Consider the following 21,487-nt stretch of genomic DNA (forward strand, 5'->3'; position numbering starts at 1 on the left):
TTCTTCCGTGGCCATGCTTCGTTATTTTTCACTAATGAACTGAACCATGCATTCTATCACCGTGCATTTGCCATTAGATACTTGGTTTTCTCATGAGGAACTTCTCAACCTTAAAAGTGATCATCTTTGTAAATTACTGCAACCTTTGAGATCTAGTCTAACACTTGTGGTCTTTGTTGTCTTCCCCAATCATAATGAAATCCAATAGTGTTTGGCCATTTCAGAGCACAGCTTCCTTCCCAACACATATACATTCTAATATCCAGTGCCCAGTACAAACTAGCATCTCTTTTTAGATCATATAGTACTGTCCTTTGTTTATTTCAAAGTGTGGGAAAAATCAACTGACTGAGTCTTGCTTCCCCTCTATTTGGGCTGAAAAAAGGTGCGTGGCTCAATTGTTATTTGGAATTACTATCAGAATACTATTTGGCACTTCCTTTCTTGGAGGCAAACATAATTAATGCCGTGCACTCTGCCTGTTGTGTGCAGAAGCACGAAATGTGGTGTGTGTATTAGCATCTCTCTTACCAAAAAAAGTATTGCCTTGCAGAAAAATATTTTAGTATTAAAATGGCAGAGACACTGGCAGTAAAAACATTCAGCCATCATGTTTGTATGGAACAAATGTCCTCATTCAAATGATGCAGTGAGCTAAATAACGGTGATGGATCAAGCCCTGATCTCTTGACTGGGTAAGAGTGGTCTGCTTAATTCACACACTCTGTTCATCACCACCCCCGTTTTGAATCTTTTTTGGCCACCACAAGTGTGGCAGGGTATACTCAGACATGAGTCCCTTGCTCACTGCACCACCAGGATTCAAGCAAGCCGGGCCGACGACGGCTGAAATGCCAGAAACCGGTCCCCGGAAGCTTGTCTCCTTTCCGTTGAAGAATTGGTTTGGTAGTTTGGTCTGCCCTGTTCCCATGAGGCACTGGGTCAGACTAATTTGCATATAGCCAGGTTCTGAACTGGGGTGATGCAGTGAGCTAAATAACGGTGATGGATCAAGCCCTGATCTCTTGACTGGGTAAGAGTGGTCTGCTTAATTCAGACACTGTTCATCACCACCCCCTTTTTGAATCCTCATTCAAATCCAAGCATTCAAAAGAATACGTATGCAAAAAGTTGTTCACTTAACCGGTTTCACAGCAAAACAGCATGGCGACTATACCGATGTCATATTAGAGTATTTATGTAAACCTAAAACCAGAACAGTTGAAATTCAGCAAAACCTCCAGAAAACAATTGTTCTGCTCTACCTAGAGATCATAGTGACCCTCTCCTCAATGTATGTAAGTGATTTGATTAAGCCTCATTAATTAAAATCATTGCATACAGTGCCAGATCATCATAAAAAAATTATAAAATTATAAAAATCACTGCATACAATTAGTCCAATGGAGGAGCGACGTCGCTGTGGGTGTTTCGTCAGGACGAGGGCTGTGGATGGGCGCCGGCCGTTTTTACCTTGAACGGCCTACTGGGATACAGTGCCCACACCCTCCTCCATTGGACTAATAGGACCTTCAGTCCATCACCAGTTCTATCTTTGACTCAGCATATGGACTGAGACAATCATATCATTAAGGTGGAATGATTCTCTACACCACCTAGGAACTCCGAGTACACACATAGCATGCTTATATTAAGGTCCATGCTTGCAAAATCAACTCTGGATTGAATCAATACGTAACAGGATTACAGTAGCCGGGAAGGTGACCCTTGGACCCCGCTTCCTTTCACACGTTTTCCCCATATGCGACGTCCCACTAACTATAAGCCCTGAAGAAGTCCCAGTTTGGGACGAAACGCGTCGGCTGTATGTGTTTCACTGCTTTTTGAAAATAAAGATTTAAAGAAGAACTTCAACATCTCTGAGGAATATCTCCTTATTGTGCTTAAACTTCATTTGCACTTACTGTTTCATGTTTTGTGGTGCACCTTTGCGGTTGTTTGATTTGAATTAAAATTCCCTAGGGAATAGGCACGGTGATGATGGGTGCCATTCAGTGTGCACACAAACCCCTAGATTAAACTTAAGGGTTAAGGTACCTTGCGGGGGAAAGCTAGTCAGGTGCTGACTCTAGGAAGGGTCCATCATTTATTCAGTATATCACTGCATACAATACTAAATCACCATAGTAAAAATATGAAAGTGTAAAACACCAAGCATAAAAAAAAGAAATAGACTTATGGCTTTGAACACTGTGTGGCAGCTGTTACTGGCAACAGAACAGAGGTCTGTGTTCTGTTTGATATATAGTTAAAACTTCACAGTCTTGTTTGTTTTTGGGTAGCCTTTACTAAAAATATGGTAAATCGACAGTTCCGGATCGTTCAAATTGGCAGAGACTACTGTCTGTATGAACAAATGCCTTGTTGGTTGAAAGGAACTCTCAAAAGGTCTCACCTATTCCTTAGGAGTTCAGGGCAGATGCAAAGTAGGTGGCCATGGTCTTCTTTGGTGGACCTATATAAACAGCAAGTCATTTATTCAGTGTTCCGAAGCCATGGCGAAATATGCAATAGTGAGGGCTTATAAATTATGTACATCACTGTGAATTAAAAATATTTATCGAACCTCCATTGTCCCAAACAGCTCCACTTGAATTGCCTTGATTGTAGTCCCTAGCTACCTTCGCCTTCCTTGAGAGAACTGAAATGGACTTACATCAGGTGGGAGTTTCAGAGGTCTGGTCATTAATACAATTAATATATATAAAGATATAGATATATTAAATATCATATATATTACCTATTAGCTGTCACCAGTAGGTAGTTATAGTTAGGATGTAGTTTCCATAGGAAGAGCATTTTTTGTCTTGGCAATAACCTTGGTGCAGTTTGATGAATCCTTGCAATTTGTTTTTTATTAGTTCAACACTCACTTCAGCTGCTATCTTGGGTGATCGGTCAAGCAGGGGCCTTGAACTTTAGACAGGGCTACAGCTCGAATTGCTAAATTTGGCAGAAAGGTAGCTGTTGGTCCAGAAAGCAAAATATTTGTAAATTGGTGTAAATCCATTCAAATTTTCTGTTTTATATCTGGGGAAGCAGAGGATCAGCGACCCCTCCGGATGTGCTGAGATCTCATTGGCTGCCAACCATCTTGTGCCTCGGATGAACCGAGTCACAGGACCAAATGTTAAAAATAAATAAAAGGGGGCAGGGTGGTCCCACAGGACCCCCATGGCCCAAATAAGCATGGTCTCCTGTGCTTTGATATTAATTGGTCCCCGGGTGGGCCATGCCTGGGGGCATTTACATATTACAGGAGGGGGGGGGGCACATGGGCACCCCCCCTCCTGGGGCTAACTAATGTCCCATGGACCACCACATCTCCAGGGCTTCATTTCATGTAAATTCGACTACCTCCTACCCGGGGCTTTATTTGTAAAGAAAGCAGGGGGCCATGTGAACCCCCTCAACCCCAGGGGACACCACTTCTCCAGGGCTTTAAATTGAAATAATGCGGCGGCTGCATGCACCCCCGTGCAGCACCGGGAACAATCACATCCCTGGGGCAAAATTGAGGCAAGGAGGGGGCAGCGTGGCTCCCTCCTGGAGTCATACATGGCCCTGGGGACTGCCACCTCCTGGGGTGCCCAGCCTGTGACATAGTTGCTCACAATGGATTGGCGGGAGTTTTACCGCTCCCGCCAAGACATAGCAAACTGTGCTCTGCTTTGAGGAAGCAAGAGCACTTTGCTCTTGCTTGCTGAGCACTGAGCACAATTGCTTTGACAGAGAGGGAGCTGCATGTTAGCAGCTCCCTCTGTGTCATAGCAATGCTGGCTCCCGCATGAGGCGGGGAGTTGGCAGGGACAGCATGGGCATGAGGCTTCACTCATGATTCCTAAATGTACCAAGTGGGTGCCCTGGGTGGGATCAAAGCACCCATACTACAGGCTAGGGGGTCCTCCTCCCATTATGAAAAAAAATTTAAAAGCCCGTGCCAGAGAGGATGCGCCACTCAGCTTCCCCCCTCCCTTCAACTTTAAAAAATTTTTATGAAGAAATGGTCGGGCCTGTAAGATGGGTCCCCGCGGCTAAAATTGACCTGGGGCGGGGGACCCCTTTTACCATTGAAAAAAAGACCTAGCCCCAGGGATGGGGTTCACTGGGCCCAAAATACCCAAGGGAAGGGGGGTCAGCCGCACCCCTCCCCTAATTAAAAAAAAAGAATAAAGAGAAGACAGGCAAGTCGCCCAAGGCCATGCCCCCTTACAACACCATTCTGCAAGCGTGCTCCTGGAGTACAACTAGTTAGGGGATGAAGTTCCTTTGTCTGCAGAGGATCCTTGGGGGCCAACAAGCCCTCCTGTGTCCTTCAGTAAGTGCCACAGATTGCTATTGTTGAGAGGACTTCGGAGGGCACGCCCCCTTTCTACACCACTCTGCAAACGTGCCTCCTGGCGCACTGCTGGTAGGGGGATGAAGTCTCATTGGCTGCTGAGGGTCCTTGGGAGTCAACAAGCCCTCCTTTTACCTCCAGTAAGTGCCATAGAGTGCCATAGAGTGTGATTGCTGAGAGGACTTAGGAGGCCATGCCCCCTTTCTCCACCACTCTGCAAACTTACCTCTTGGCACAATGGAGGTTGGGTGATGAAGTCCTCTTGGATGCTGAGGGCTTTAGGGGGCCCAGAAGTCCTCCTGTTACTTCCAGTAAGTCTGACAGAGCAGGATTCCTGACAGCTGGTTGGAGGCTTATCCCCTTTCTTCACCACTCTGCAAATGTGACTTCCAGTTAAAAAACATAGACATTCACTCAAAAACCAAAGGTTACAGGGAGGTTTTAGTTAGGAAATAGAATTTTAAAAACATTAGAAATTCATTGAAAAAAACCAAGGTTACACGGACATTGTAGTTAGGCTTAGCTTTCACTCATACAAAAGCAGTGAAATTCAGCAGATATATTTACGTGAGATAAGTATACCTGATGCTCACACACTGCACTGCTTATAACTTCAAATAATTACTCATGATATGGTTGGTGACATCACTGATGACATCACTAAGGACCTCTTCCACAGAACCACTCACTCATCCACTCACACCCCATTTAATCCCTTGTATGTCCACTCACAAAACTGCAAAACCACTCACATGCCTATTCTCACACCCATACCAGTACTCACACCCATTCACTCCTCCATAGAGCCACTCACACACCCACTCACTCACACAGCCACTCACACAAGCATTCACTCACCCTTACAGTCACTCATACATCCAGTCACTCACTCATACAGCCAGTCACATAACCACACTCACCCATACAGCTTCTCACACACACACACTTATTTACCTACAAAGTCACTCACACTAACTCACTCACCAAATCAACCTCTCAACACAGCCATTCACTTACCCATGCAAGCCCTCACACACCATACAATCACTTACATACCCATTCTCCCATTTATACAAGTACTCACACATCCATACAAGCACTCACACATCAGTTTACTCACCCAAACAGGCATTCAAACAGACACTCTCCAAACAGACACTCACACACCAATTCACTTAAGCTAACACCCACTCAAAAGTAACTAACCCATACAGCCACTACAAACCCATTTACCCACCCAATGAGCTACTCGCACTGCACTCACTTGCCCATAGAGCCACTGACACACCCACTCACTCACCAAACTAGCCACTCACACAGCATCTTACTCACTCACACACCCACTTATACACCCGTACAGCCACTCACGCACCCATACACACAAGGATACATATAGTCACACAGCCACTCACATAATATATAAGTAGTGTCACTCATTAGTATACACCTAGCATACTAATTTAGCTTTTGTAGTACCTTGGTATATGTGTTTAATGATCATAAACTCTTACAGTGCATTGCGGGGGCATAAGCTATAGTTAGCTCAGGTAACTATAGCTGCCGATTTCACAGGTTTCGTACGACTGAAATTTGGGCCTAACTATAACGTCAATGTAACCTTTGCTTTTTTCAATGGATATATATATATTACCTACTGGCGGTCGCCAGTAGGTATATATAGTTAGGATTTTTTCTCTATGGGATTTTTGAAAATTCTATGTCTAATAACTTTGGCGTTTGTGGACGGAATTGGCTGAAATTTTCAGGAAAATGGAACATTTTGTTTCTGAGCAGCCCCTGACAATTTGGGGGGGTTTCATCAAGGGGGGGCCGAGAGAAAAGGGGGGTCCCAAAACGCTTTTTTCCCATGTTAATTTCCATAGGGCGGTTGGCCTCACTTTTAGCTCGAACGGCTGAATGGATTTGCACGAAACTTGGCAAAATTGTAGGGACTGTTAGCCCGATGTGCCTTTGCTAGGTCTCAATATATGTGCTCCAGTGGATTTTGAGTAATTTAGGTTAAAAAAAAGATATATATCTGGGCGGAGCCTAACCACACATCTGATCTGATTGGCTGTCAGCACTTCATCCAAGAAGTGTTGGCAGCCATCTTGGGACCAATATACATGATAGCACCTCATTAAAAAGCATTGTAGTTAATTATAGGGTTTTAGGACTTTAGTTACATTATAAATCATTTGTTGATGGTACCATACTCGTTTTAGGAATTGTGGTGGGTTCTAAGGTGATTTTACCATGTGAAAAAACCTTCTGCTGTGATATCATGAATATTGTTTGAAAGAAAACTAATATCTCATGATTTTCCCACAGTGGTTTGGAAGGAGATCTATAAGCTAAACTGAAAGCATATTTTCTGTATCACATTATCTTTCTCAGTCATGTGAAAATGAAGTCTGACATTCTCAGTAAAACATGTACATCCAACAAGGACAGAGACTGTCAGTTGATTCCTTTGTGTTCTACTGCAGCCTCCTAGAGTGTTCTAAAGAACAACTAGAGCGCTAACAGTCCTACTTATTACAAAGGTATGGCACACCTGAAGCCATCTTGATTGGAATAAAGTGGTAACTCTTAAAACATTTAATTTAAAAAGAAACAACATGAGGGGGTATATTTTGCCATAGAAAGTATGATTAGTGCTCCAGAATGAAAAATTAGGGCACATTTTGAGTGACTTCTCAAATCCTTTTCTATTTCATTAAAACATTCTGGCATGCAGTCTCCCAAAATGGCCACCAGAGACAAAAGAGCCCAAATGTAGCCCAAATATCACCCAGATGTAGCCCAAGTATAGCCCAATGACAGAATGTCCCAGAGTGTTCTAAAGAACAACTAGAGCGCTAACAGTCCTACTTATTACAAAGGTATGGCACACCTGAAGCCATCTTGATTGGAATAAAGTGGTAACTCTTAAAACATTTAATTTAAAAAGAAACAACATGAGGGGGTATATTTTGCCATAGAAAGTATGATTAGTGCTGCAGAATGAAAAATTAGGGCACATTTTGAGTGACTTCTCAAATCCTTTTCTATTTCATTAAAACATTCTGACATGCAGTCTCCCAAAATGGCCACCAGAGACAAAAGAGCCCAAATGTAGCCCAAATATCACCCAGATGTAGCCCAAGTATAGCCCAATGACAGAATGTCCCAGAGTGTTCTAAAGAACAACTAGAGCGCTAACAGTCTTACTTATGACAAAAGTATGGCACACCAGAAGCCATCTTGATTGGAATGAAGTGGTAAGTCTGAAAACACTCAATTTAAAAAGGAACAACATGAGGGGGTTAATTTTGCCATAGAAAGTATGATTAGTGCTTCAGAAAGAAAAATTAGGGATCATTTTGAGTGACTTCTCAAATCCTCTTCTATTTCATTAAAAAAATTCTGACATGCAGACTGAAACATGCACTTTGAATACCAGCAGCAGACGTCCCTGGTGAGCAGTAGCTTTACTACAGTGATCTAATGTGCAACTAGAGTGCTAACATTCAGAATTTATGGCAAATGTGTGACACATCTGAATGCCTTCTTGATGGAACCAAAGTAAACAAGCATTGAAAATGCAATAGATCTCGCCCTCGTTTAAGTTAAAGCCATTCTGTTTGTAATGAGGTGGCTTTTTAGGTTTGCTTTTATTAGTGTTTTTTCAACTTTCATGTAAATAACATGCATCTGTATGCATATAAGTATATGTATGCATGCATTTATGTTTGTATTTATATAGATATACAGATGATATATGTTTATATATGTATGTATATATATATTCACTGAAAAAACCATAGGCTATAGACCATATATAGTTAGGAATTAGCATTTACAAAACCTTGAAAATTCACTGAAAAAACCATAGGTTATAGACCATATATAGTTAGGAATTAGCATTTACAAAACCTTGAAAATTCACTGAAAAAACCATAGGTTATAGACCATATATAGTTAGGAATTCGCATTTACAAAACCTTATTTTACTCACACAAAACCATTGAAATTCCATATATAGTTAGTTGCACTAACTATATATCGCGCACCCGCAATCCACTGCTGATGATGTCACATATTACATCATTCATGACATGGTCAGTGACATCACTGATGACATCACTGATGACATCTCAAATGACATCACTGATGACATCACTGATGACAACATCCAGTGACTGTATGTTTCTGTAAAGTTAAAATATGTCTTACATATTGAAGAATGAGTGGAAGTATAAGTGTCTGGATGAAGGATTTAGTAGGTGCATGACTGACTGTATGAGTGAGTGATTAAATGTGTCTCATTGAGTGCATGGGTTAGTGACTAAACTGTCTTAATTTGTGCATCATTATGTCTGTTGTTCTGTAAACTGTTGCACGTGTTGATAAGTAGCTATATGAGTAACTATATGGGTTATTGATTGGTTGCCCAAGTATTTGTATGGGAGACTGAGTGTGTGTGTGGGTGGCTGGGAGGTGTATGACTCTGTGCATAGATGTGTGAGCAGTTGATTCACTAGATGTATGGTTTCAAAAGTGCATGTGGAAACAGCTGTATGGGCGGTTGACTGTGTGCATGAGTGTATTGGTGAGTGAATGGATATCTCAGTGCTACATGTCAAAGTAAGTACATCTGTAAAACACAGTACATGTGAGAGTTGACATATATAAATAACTGTGCATAAGAGCCAGTGAATGTGTGAGTGGCTGTATGGATCATTGTGAACTTGTATCAGGGATTGTATAAGAGAGTAAATATGTGTTAGTATATGTTTGAATAAGTAAAGTTTGTATAACTGTATAGTTGAGGAAATGGAGGTGTGATTGATTCTTTGCATGACTGACTAGGTGTGTGAGTAACTCCATGGATGAGTGACAGTCTGTGAGTGTCTGTTTACACTGATTGTATCTAAGGTTATATTAGAGTCTGAAGAGGTTCATCGTATTATCACATGAATGATATCATCAGTGATGTGATCAGTAATGTCAAATGAGATGTCATCAGTGATGTCATCAGTGATGTCATTTGAGATGTCATCAGTGATGTCATTTGAGATGTCATCAGTGATGTCATCAGTGATGTCACTGACCATGTCATGAATGATGTAATATGTGACATCATCAGCAGTGGATTGCGGGTACGCGATATATAGTTAGTGCAACTAACTATATATGGAATTTCAATGGTTTTGTGTGAGTAAAATAAGGTTTTGTAAATGCGAATTCCTAACTATATATGGTCTATAACCTATGGTTTTTTCAGTGAATATATATATATACTGAAAAAAACATAGGTTTTAGGGGTGTTATAGTTAGCTGGACATTTCACTCGTACAAAACCATTGAAATTCCTCCATTATAGTTAGTCGTACTATTTATAACTCCCGTGCCTGCAATCAACTGCTGATGATGTCACATATTACATCATTCATGACATGGTCAGTGACATCACTGATGACATCACTGAAGACATCTCAAATGACATCACTGATGGCATCACTGATGACATCAGCCAGCGAATGTGGTTTGCTTCTATATTTAAAAAAGTATTATATATAAATAGTCATCTGTATTGAAGACTGAGTGGATGTATAAGTGTCTGGATGGAGCATTTAGTAGTACTGTGATTGACTGTCTAAGTGCCTAATTGAAAGTGTCTCACTAAATATATGGGATAGTGATTAGACTGTGTGAATATCTGTATCACTTTGTGTCTTGTTGTGAAAAAAACAACTGCATACGTTGGCTACTACCTATGTGAAACTCTTTATTAGTTTTTAATTAGTTAAGTGCGTATTTGTATGGGAGAGGGAATGCATATGTGGTTGAGTGGGAGGTGTGTGACTGTCCAAAGATGTGTAAATAGTTGATTTAGTAGGTATATGATGTTAAGACTGCATGTGGAAACAGTTGTTTGGGGAGTGAATCTCTTTATGGTTGTGTTGATGAGTAAGTATATTTCTCAATGATACATGTCTAACAATGTTGAAATATAAAAGGCTCTGTATGTGACAGTTGGTGTATATAAATAAGTATATATAAGAATCAGTGGTTGTCTGACTAAATGTATGGAAAACTGTATACTTATAATAATGATTTTATAACACACTAAGTATGAGTTACTTTCCATATCAATAAATAAAGTTATGTATGTATAAGTGTGTAGCTAAGTAAATGTAAGTATGATTAATTATTTGCATGAATGAGTAGGATGACTGCATTAGTGAGTAGGATATGTGCTGTTCTGTAATGTTGATATATATGTATAAGTATATTTAATATTATTCTATTGATCTTTGTCAGCATGGATGAGTGAATGTATAAGTAAGTGTTTAGATGTGTGTGTAGATCTTCAAATCACTGAGTGGGTTTTTAAAAATTTGTGTTGGTGTGTTAATGGTTTCAAAAATGGTAGTTTATATTTTATAGTGAGTGATGAAAGGTTATAATAGAGCATGATGAGGTGTATTTTTTTGTCACGTGGATGATGTCATCAGTGATGTCATCAGTGATGTCATTTGAGATGTCATCAGAGATGTCACTGACCATGTCATGAATGATGTAATATGTGACATCTTCAGCAGTCGATTGTGGGCACGCGAGTTATAGTTAGTACAACTAACTATAACGGAGGAATTTCAACCCCTAAAACCTATGTTTTTTTAGTAAATTTCTAAGGTTTTTTAAATGCAAATCCCTAACTATAACATGTCTGAAACCTATGTTTTTTTCAGTGAATTTCAAAGGTTTTTTTAAGTGATAATTCCTAACTATAACATGTCTGAAACCTATGGTTTTTCAGTGAATTTCAAAGGTTTTGTAAATGACAATTTTTAAATGTATTAATTCTTATTTTTTATATTTTTGATACTGATTTACTACATTTTTTGTAAACTGTTTATTTTTAGATATTTTATTTTTTAATTTACATTATAATTACATTACAAAATATACTTTCTCAGAATAAATTACTTTACTTTAAATGCTTTGCAAATAGGAAATAGACTTTTAAGTACAATAGTTACAGTTGTTGCAATGGGCAACACAATTTCAAACACAATGCAACATTGAGCTCAATGGGGATTTCTAGTTAAATGCAATTAGTTACTTGATGGATTACTTTTCTAACCACAGAACTGGATCCTTGATTCAGTCCTGTGACATCTCCTGTAAACAGTTAAGTAAAAGCGTTTTGGTTACAGTAGTGATTTTTAAGGAATATTATTCTATTTTAAAAGTTGACACAGAAACTTTTCCACACAGAATCACCTATGTTATCCTATGGGAGGAAATTCAGTTACCAGGTAGGAAGTGCTATCATCACTTTTTCCTGGATCCAGCACTGGTGCATCTCCTGCAAACAGGCGAAACAATGCGTTTAAGTCATATTTTTAGTTTATAAAAATAGACACTTAGAAACTTTTCTGGTGAAAACGAGACAATGGATTCCTATGGAAGGAAATACAAGTTACTGGTAAGTATGCTTAGAATTACTTTTCAGGGTCAGTGCTGGACTAAAGGATGCAGCACTGGGTTCTCTCCTGATAACAGGTGAGTAAATTGGAATTTGTTGTACGGATGATTTTAGGTGAATATTTTAAAGTTCCAAAACTCCACAGGTAGAAGATTTTCTAAGTGAAACCAGTCAATTTTAGCCTATAGAAGGACATTCAAGTTACTGGTAAGTATGGTTAGAATTACTTTTCATGATTAGTACTGGGCTCAAAGATGCAGCACTGAGATCTTTTCTGATAACAGGTAAGTAAATCGGAATTAGTAGTTGTACTGATTTTATAGGAATAATTTCCAAGTAAAACCAGTCAATGTTACCCCATGGAAGGAAATTCACTTTGGAAGGTAAGTAGTCGTTATTGTTATCTTTTCTTACTTTGTGGTGGATCCTGGATCCAGCACTGCTGCATCTCCTGTAAACAGTTGAAAGAATGCGTTTAAGTCATACAGGTGATTTTTTAGGAATATTTTTAGTTTGTGAAAATAGATACTTAGAAACTTTTCTGGTGAAAATGAGACAAATTACTGGTAAATACAGTTAGAATTACTTTTCAGGTTCAGCGCTGGGCTAAAAGATGCAGCACTGGGTTCTCTCCTGATAACAGGTGAGTAAATCAGAATTCGTTGTTTGGATGATTTTAGGTGAATATTTTAAGTTCCAAAACTCCACACTTAGAAGAATTTCCAAGTGAAATCAGTCAACGTTAGCCTATGGAAGGAAATTCAAGTTACTGGTAAGTATGGTTAGAATTACTTTTCAGAATCAGTACTGGGCTCAAAGATGCAGCACTGAGGTTTCTCCTGATAACAGGTGAGTAAATTGGTATTCGTAGTACATCCAGTAAGCGCAACAGAGCTGCGTAGCAGAGATGTAAAAAGGGGCTCGGCCTGCACCCCCTCTCTGCAACGCAGCGCAGTGGCGCTTCCTGGAAACGCCTGGTGGGCTACTTGGCACCCTCGATCCCTCAGGTTTGATGTAGAATTTTTCCCCCAACTTAAAATGCGCCACAGGGCGTGTTTGAACACTTCACGTTAGGCCCCGTCCCCTCCCTTCATAACTGTGTAAACAAGCCCTGTGGCCGTTCTAAGTTGAGAGATTAAGTACCCTTCAATCCTAAGGGTCCCTAGGGTCAAACTAGCCCACTAGATACCGCCAGTAAGCACCACAGAGCTGTGTAAAACATAGAGGTGTAAAAAGGGGCGTGGCCTCTGAATACCTGTCTGCGTTGCAGAGAGGTGTAAAAAGGGGTGTGGACTCAGAACACCTCTCTGCAAAGCAGCCCCCTGGCGCATACTGGAGATTCCTGATGGGCTAGTTGTCCCCCAGGGACCCTCAGTATTCAAAGTAAATGCTTTCCCCCTCTGCAAACGCGCCAGGGGGGCACGTTTGCAGAGTGATGCTGGTAGGGGGCGTGGCCTTCGGCACGATGCTGGTCTTTTTATTCTTTTTTAGGTTTAAGAAGGGGGGCTGTGTGGCCCCCGTCTTTTCTACTATTTTGGCCCTGGGGACCCCATTCCCCAGAACCTGCCCCCTAATTATTTTTTTTTAATTAAAAATTCCAGAAGGGGGCATGATGGCCCCCCTCCAGAGGACCTCATCGCCCCGGGTCATGGCCCTTATAAAAAAAAAAAAAATCATCCAGGGGGGGATTAAAATTATTTTTAATACATTTTGGGGAGGGGTGCGTGTGTCCCCCTCCCGGGCCACTTGTAGCCCCGGGGACCCCATCCCCCGGGGCTGGCCCTGTTCGTTGGGGACCCTAGGGGGGTCCCCAATCCCCCCACGGTCCCACGTATTCTGCAGGAGCCGGCATTGATTTTCCACACAGGGAGCAGCTAACATGCTGCTCCCCCTGTGAAAAAGCAATCTACTTTGCTATTCGGAAGAGACAGCAGGTTTCCTGCTCCCTCTTCCAAATAGCAAAGCAGTTTGCTATGGCAGGGGGGAGCCAAAGCAAACCACAGTGTATCCCGGGGGTGGGCACCCCGGGACACTGCAGGAGCCGGCCCTGGGGGGTGGCGTTCCCTGATGGCTCCAGAAGGGGGGCCACGCAGCCCCCCTCCCACCTTCTGCAAAGCTCCCGGTGGTGGTGGTCGCTGGGATGGGGGGGGTCCGTCACAGACCCCCAATTTAAATATTTAGTGCCCCGAGCAGGTGGCGGTCCCTGGGGTGTGTGGGGGGGCTTGAGCTCCCCCACACAGGGTACAAATAATTCAAAAATAAAGCCCCGGGGGTGGCGGTCCCAGGGGCTGTGGGGGGGCAGTGTGCCCCCGCACTCAAAATGTAAGTCAAGCCCCAGGGGTGGTGGTCTCAGGGGGCCTTAGAGGCACCCCAACAATAAAGTACTTAGCCCAGGGGGGGTGGCGGTCCCCGGGGCTGAGGGGGGCTGTGTGCTCCCCCCCCACAATTATTCAAACTTTGCCCCGGGTGTGGCCGTCCCCGGGGCAGTGTGGGGGGATTGCCCCCCCCCACACTCGTTTTTGACAATGCCCCTGGGATTTGGCCCCCGGGGGCTAATTAGCATTGAACCGCGGGAGCCCGTGCTTCGTTTTTTTTTTTTTGATCTGCAGGATGACGATTTTTTTTTTTTAAAGTTAACAATTTTGGGCCTTGGGGGTCCTTGTGGGACAGTAAGTCAAAGTGAGATTCCCTTTGGGCGAATAGACATAGAACAACTAGTTCTTACGGACCAAACAAATAAAATTACATCATATCATGACACATAAACAGACAGGAAGCAATGTACACAATATTAAAAACAAGTGAAAACACTCTAATAAAAGTAAATCTAAACAATTTATTTCTATACACAGGGGGTCCTTGTGGGACCCCCTGAACAGGCCTAGGGGGTCAGGGTGTTTCTACCCTGCCCCCTTTTCACGTTTTGTGCATTTGTTTCATAGGTTTCTTGTGCCTCAGTTCTACCGAGGCACAAGATGGCTGGCAACACTTCCTGATTTGGAGTGTTGACAGACAATTAGAATACAGCTTGTGCACAGCAGGGTGCACTTATGCTGCGCTTAGGGTACGGGGACCCTCAGAGGCCATAGATATATAAATGATTTTAACTGTCATTTTCTCAGGAACTACTGAACGGATATACACCATTTAAGCAAAAGGCACGAGTCTGAACTAAGGACTACCTCTTTCCCAAATTTGGTGTAATTCCGTTCAGAAGTTCGGGCTGTAGCTGCGGCTAAAGGTCCTATGGATCATTGCATGGGGAAACGTGTTTTGGGACCCCGCTTGACAAATCACCGTGAAACTTTCAGGATAGGAGCGGACTGGAGCTGACTAAGTTTTGAAAATTTTGCGAAGATTTGTCAACCGGCGCAAAAAGATATTCCAAATAGAATGTTGCAGATTTCCTATGGAAAATAGGTCCTAACTAGAACTAACTTAAAGGACATGGGATCCAATAGCAGCCTGTCCTCTAGGGGAGAGTATTCAGGAATCTGCTCCCCCTCAAGGAGATGGCTTTTTAGGGCATGTTGTAGCTGTTGGTACCGAAACATTTCTGTCGGTGTAAGGTCAAATTCAGACATTAGTTCCTCGAAAGTAACCAGAGTGCCTGACCTCCATACATCCCCCAGCTTATCCTTTAATATCATCTTCCATTTCGTGTATGCTTTAAATTCCTTGACTTCGCTTAGCCTGTTGCTGACCTATAATGGGGTTTCTGATGTAAGCTTCCCATCCCAAGAATCTATTGGCTGTCTTCCAAGCTCTTACTACTGCCAGTGTGTGAGGTGGAAGCCGATTTTGGCCTTCCCTGCCATAGAGGAGTGCCGGGTAGGTCCTACTTCCCATGGCCAGGCGATCAACTCTGTATGCCGGTTCCTGTCTATCCCCAAACACCCAATCATTAACAACAGCTAATAGGGGCAGCCCAGTAATAGGCCCTGAGGTCTGGGACTGCCAGACCACCATTGTAGACTCCCCGCTGCAGTTTTGCCAGCGAGGCTCGTGCCGCCGCCCCCCCCCCCCCATCCCATAATAGGGTTGGCAAGATACCATTAATTAATTTCATATTAGAATCTGGGAATTCGAATGGCGTAATTTGGAAAACATATAGGATTCTCTGGAGGGTCATCATTTTAAAGAGAACCGCTCAGTGAGAGAGGGAGTGTGCACCAGTGGTCCACATCCGCCCAAACAATCAATCTGGGGGACAATATTGTGTGTCAGGAAAAGGTTTTCATCTCTAGTTATTTCAATTCCTAGGTATTTGAGCCCCTCTGTGGTTACTGGGGCTGGGCACCTATTGGTAAGGCCAGGAGGCCCTGGGTGAACGGGAAAATCAGGGATGTATCCCAATTGATTTGGTACCCTGCATAGCTCCCAAAAATAGTAAAAATATGTAGAATTCTCTGAATGGACGTATGGGGCGTGCTTACATACAACAGAATATCATCAGCGTACAGCGACATATTTTCCTCCCAGTTGTCATCCATTGCTAGTCCTCCTATAAGCTGATCCCCGCAGACCCAAGTCGCCAACGGCTCCAGTGTCAATGCAAAGATCATGAGGGACAAGCGACATCCTTTTCTCGTGCCCCTCTGCAATTCTATTGCTCGTGAGACACAACCATTCACCCTCACTCTGGCTCTTGGTCCCTCATACAGTAAAAGAACACACATGCAAAATTTCGGGACAAAGCCCAATCAAGGCAATAAGATAAAAAGGCCATATTTAAATTCTTTAAAAACATCATTACATTGAGACCCGGATAGGTAGCCTGCCAGGTCAGAGAGGATATGGCTACTATTGCCCTGGCAGAAGAAAGCCTGCTAACTTTAGAGATCCCTTCCAAGCAAACATGGATTTCAGTGTCTTGACCAGAGCTGTCGCTGTGGCAATTCCACAGAAGAGGCAGACATTTGTGCCTTGTTTATATCATCAGCTAGGGAATGGTTTTTAGTTTTAATGAAGCAAGTTTTCTCTTGAACAAAAGAACCAATGAGCCTGATGCAGAGGAATTTTTAGCACAGCACATAATTGTTGATTTTGCTTCTGGGGACAATCATACCTAACATGTCGATCCTTGGCTGGTAAGTCTATTGATGGTGCTTTCTCCATATTGGCTGGTTCAGCCATCATTTCTAAGACTTGGTGGACCAGGGGCAGTTGGGACGCCAGGTCAGAGGTTATGCAGTAGGAGCCAGTTGTGGCTCTATCATTGTAAACCTGGCACTCCCCCACCTCTAAAGAGGTCAGTATAACCGTGATTTGCGTGGAACTTGAACCACGCTGCTACTATGTGAAACTTTATAATAAGCCCAGGCAAACATTTTATTATGCCTGCATGATTTTAGGAGTTTCACATTAAGCCTTTTACACGAAATTCCTGAATTACCCATTTGAGGCATATTGCTTAACTCTGCCATTCATAGCAAAATTATACCGCAAGAGCACAGGTAAACCATGAACAACTCAAGCATCTGTTGTTCACAGCAATTGTGTTTTTCATGCTACTTTCGTAGCATGATATTCGTCCGCTCTTCAAAAATTGATGCAGGGACGAATTTCACTCTAAACTAAATTTGCATTTTGCATAACTGCTTGTAATTTTCTCAAAAATGTTCATAATTACCTGAAAGAAAAAATAAGGCAAATTCACACACAGTGGCTGCTGGTGACATTTGAAAGTGGTGAGGCGTTGAGGATGAGTGACCAGTAGCAAGCGAGCGTAGCAAGCGTGCCTGAGAGTCTTAAGAGGGGTTCTCTCCCACAAAAAGTTTGAAATACGAGTTGGCAAATGGGGCATTTTCAGGCACATTTGAGAAAGCAATCAGGTTAATAAAGTAATTTTGAAAGGGTAGTTATCTATACTACTATTATAAAGAGAGAACTGTGTCCTTTGAGCCAGGTAAACTCGAAAAGTACACCACCAATCCAAACACCCAAGACATCTTTGAAAACGTCACGGCAAGCAGAAGGACATAGGCTATATAAAAATAAAAAATATACGTTCTTTAAAAAATTTAAGAATAAAAAAAAAGTAGTCCCTTGGAAGTAGCGCCGGCCGCGACGTGCGTGATGACATCGGGAGCGCGGGGAGGAGTGGCGTTCAGGAGCAAGATGAAGAGCGTCCGACATGAGCGCGGGGAGGAGCTGCGGAAAGGCGGGGATGAGCGGCGAGCGGACAATCGGTGAGGAGCGGCGAGAAGCGGAGGAGCAGTGGAGCGGTAAAGTCAGCAGCGCGGGGAGGAGCGGCGAATGAGGTAAGTGAAGCAGCCGCGGGTGCGCACCAAGGGACAGGCGGGGGCCATGAACACTGAGTGCTCAAAAAGCATTTTCCTCAAAGTCGGGACGTTGGGGGAAACAAAGCATGGGCAGAAGCGGCCAGGACCTACTACGGGCGGGGGCCATGAACACTGAGTGCTCAGAAAGCCTTTTCCACAAAGGCGGGATGTCGGGGAAAACAAAGCGTGGGCAGAAGTGGACAGGACCAACAAAACGGCCGCTATGCAGCGCCTCTCCTGCTGCGATGCTGCCCCCAGCCCTTTCTGCCCCGGGCAACGCCGGGGCGGGCTGCTAGTGACATCAATAAAGAGATTTCATATGAAAATCACGCAGCTGTTTATTCAGTATAACAAAATAGCTTCATAACAGACTTTGAGACAAAGCTGATCACCTCACATTTGCCCTGACAGTGTTAGCAAACAAGGCCTCATTTTCTATTATGTAAAAGTTTCTGTCAGGCGACTTTCTGCGCCTGTGAAAAGCGCAGATAATTGATTTCTAGATTCCTCCTGCTTGCCCCAGTGCTGTGAGTGTGCTAACTAACTTTAACACAGCCATTACAGCCCCTCTTCATCACTTAGTAACAATCAGTGTAAGGTAATGCAGGTTTAACCTGTCGATTGTAAATTATCAATTTACCCATTTATGCACACAGGACTGTTAATCCATAAAGATGAATTAGGTCGACAGAGTACTGTGTAATAAACAACAAATATGACTTGCCCATCGAACATTGGCTCTATAATGGCTGGCGGAGGCCACGTACTAGTATCGGATAAAGACGACAAAAACATCACTTAGTGGCACAATGCAAATAAGACGTGTCAATGCAAAAATGAATGCACACATACTAATGAAATGTCACATCACGTGGTATGTTTTTACAATAGCATGCAACCAGGCAAACACCACAAAAGGAGATAGTTATGGTTTAGGGAGGCTTACACTATATACAGGCAAGCAAGACATCTAATGACAAAAATTGAAGATAACCTCGTACAGTGAACGAGAGACGCACCCCTAGCTTCTCACATTCAGTCTACGTTTCTGCGCTCCTTTCTCTATCTTATATTCTCAGCTGTGTGTGCGCATTCATCATCTCGGTTTTGGAAGCCCAAATCATAATGAACAAAATCTCATGACAGTCTATTTTCTTTTAGTGAGTAAATATCAGTCTTTTTCGGTGTTGAAAAACGCAGGCTCTTCCCTTATGGAAATGCACCTTGTAGTGTGTGTTTGATGTTCTAGTCCTCTTTCAGACATTCACGGTATCGGACCCATTGTCTTCATCCAGAACAATTGTTGCAAGTCTGCTTTCTCTCATCTAAGCTCTTGCACAGCACGAATAGATGAAGCATTTCATTCTTTTCAGAGCAGGAAAGGGAACCTAAGAGGACTTGTCAGTGTCATGCGCACCAAATAGATACACTGCGTGTACTTTGTGGTGCTACCGTGATTGCTGGGTTGCTCATCAGCTTAATTTAAAAACTGTTGCATTCTGGGAGCCGTAGTTGTTATTTACTTCAGTGAGCCATAGTATTTATAGTTCTACAGATAAGGAAGTAACTTTTAAACCAACTTGGGCATGTGCAATCTTGGTTATTATTTTGATGCCTGAAACCGCGGGGATATTTACATTAACAACAAGGTTAAGGTAGAAGTCCGTTATTGGAATAAAAAGCAACATGTCAAGAGCAGCACGGTACTGTGCAAATAAAGTACACCAAAACTGTGAACAAGCATGTAAGACAAAAGTAAATTATTTACACACCGTGATGTTTTTCCCGCCGACTTGCTTCTCAGGGTAAAAGTGGCTGGCTGTTAGTGTTGATGTCACGGGCGGCTATAATCAACATTTAGAAAGCTAATGATGAGGTTTCTGACCTGATGCGTGCTACGGGCTGGAACTTGAAGGCTGGTATGTCATCTGTTTATCGCAGGCAGATTAAACCGTTCAATGGGCCTTCTAGTGATCAATGTGTGCCAAGTTACATTTGTTATACTGTTCACAGTTGTGTTGTTTCCTTCTTTCAGGCCTCCGTTGTAGGAAACGAAATTAGGCCCCCTCCGAAGCGATAGGTTTGGGCTCAGTCAGGCTGCTTTTTAGGTCGAGGACCGAAAGGCTGCGCTTGCGCAGTCTCCGGGAGGAGAATTAATGTTCTTCAGTACGGGGCTTGAACCCGCCTCTATCCACCACCTCTTTTCCATTGGCTTGCTTCCTAAATGGAGGCCAGCCATTTGAGGAGAGAGGCATCACTCCAAACAAGCCCCGTCTCTTTCGGGTTCGGGGGCGTGTTTTTGGTGTTCTTTCCCCCTGTGACATCATCCATCACTCAGAAGCCAAAAACACACCCCGAATCCGAAAATTTTCAGAGCTTTGCGCCGCCATTTCTGCCCGTCCGCCTGACGCGACAGACCCTCCGTTGTCCCGATGCTGTATTTTCCGACCATTAGTATGTCATCCTGCCTCGGTTTCCTTCCTTTCGCCTTTCCTCTCTCAGCCTCCTCCTCTCCCTGCGCTCTTTCCTCCGCCGGACCCACATCCCTTCCTCCAGCTTAAAACAGCAGCAGGCCCCTTACCCCACAAACAACACGGCGCGTGCACACACTGGGTTAACGCAGGACCGGTTCCGTGTGCGCGGGTGTCTGCATTTCGCAATCTGTTTCTCATTCCTGTACACTACTCACCCCGAACTTTTGCTGAAAGAAAGAGGAGCCGATGAAGGGTCTGGGCCCCTTCAGTGCCCAAGAAGTACCCTAGCGCCAACAATCACCCCTGGATTAACACCAAGACTTGGGCTGAGGGGCAGCAGCCTGTCCCAGGTAGTTGGAGCGGTAAAACAGTTACAATACAATGCCCACCCAGACCAGTCCAGCAGCTTTGCGCCTCTCCAGGCACAAGAGACCCTTTAGCACAGCCTGTGACCCGTGTGGGTCAAGGCGCTACTTGTGTAGTGGCTCCGTGAACCGTCTCTTCAGCCGCGGGGAGAGGTGGAACCCACGGCCGGGGCAGTGGAAATGCGAGTATATTTTTACAAGGAGCTCATTTTGAGCGTTTAGGTATGTAAAGTTGATGGGAAATGACAATAGAAGGTAACTATACCGTCCCTGAAAGCGCTTTTAGTAGAAAATCCAACTCATTCTCAGTTTGACACTGAACAAAATATATTTCCCCATGTGTCTTTATTTGTGATTGGATTGAAACGGGCTGGCTTTTGTTGCGCTGTTGACTTGTGGGCACCTTTTAAAGGATGTTATCGGATGCCCGAAATGCATTTCCAATATCCCCTGATCGGCGGTTCCGCCAGAGGCATCGCACTCGGGGCACTTGCTTATCCGCGTGCAGTGCCAATAACCCTGTC

The sequence above is a fragment of the Lissotriton vulgaris genome, chromosome 1_1 (assembly GCF_964263255.1).
Source record: "Lissotriton vulgaris chromosome 1_1, aLisVul1.2, whole genome shotgun sequence".
NCBI classification, from domain to species: domain Eukaryota; kingdom Metazoa; phylum Chordata; class Amphibia; order Caudata; family Salamandridae; genus Lissotriton; species Lissotriton vulgaris.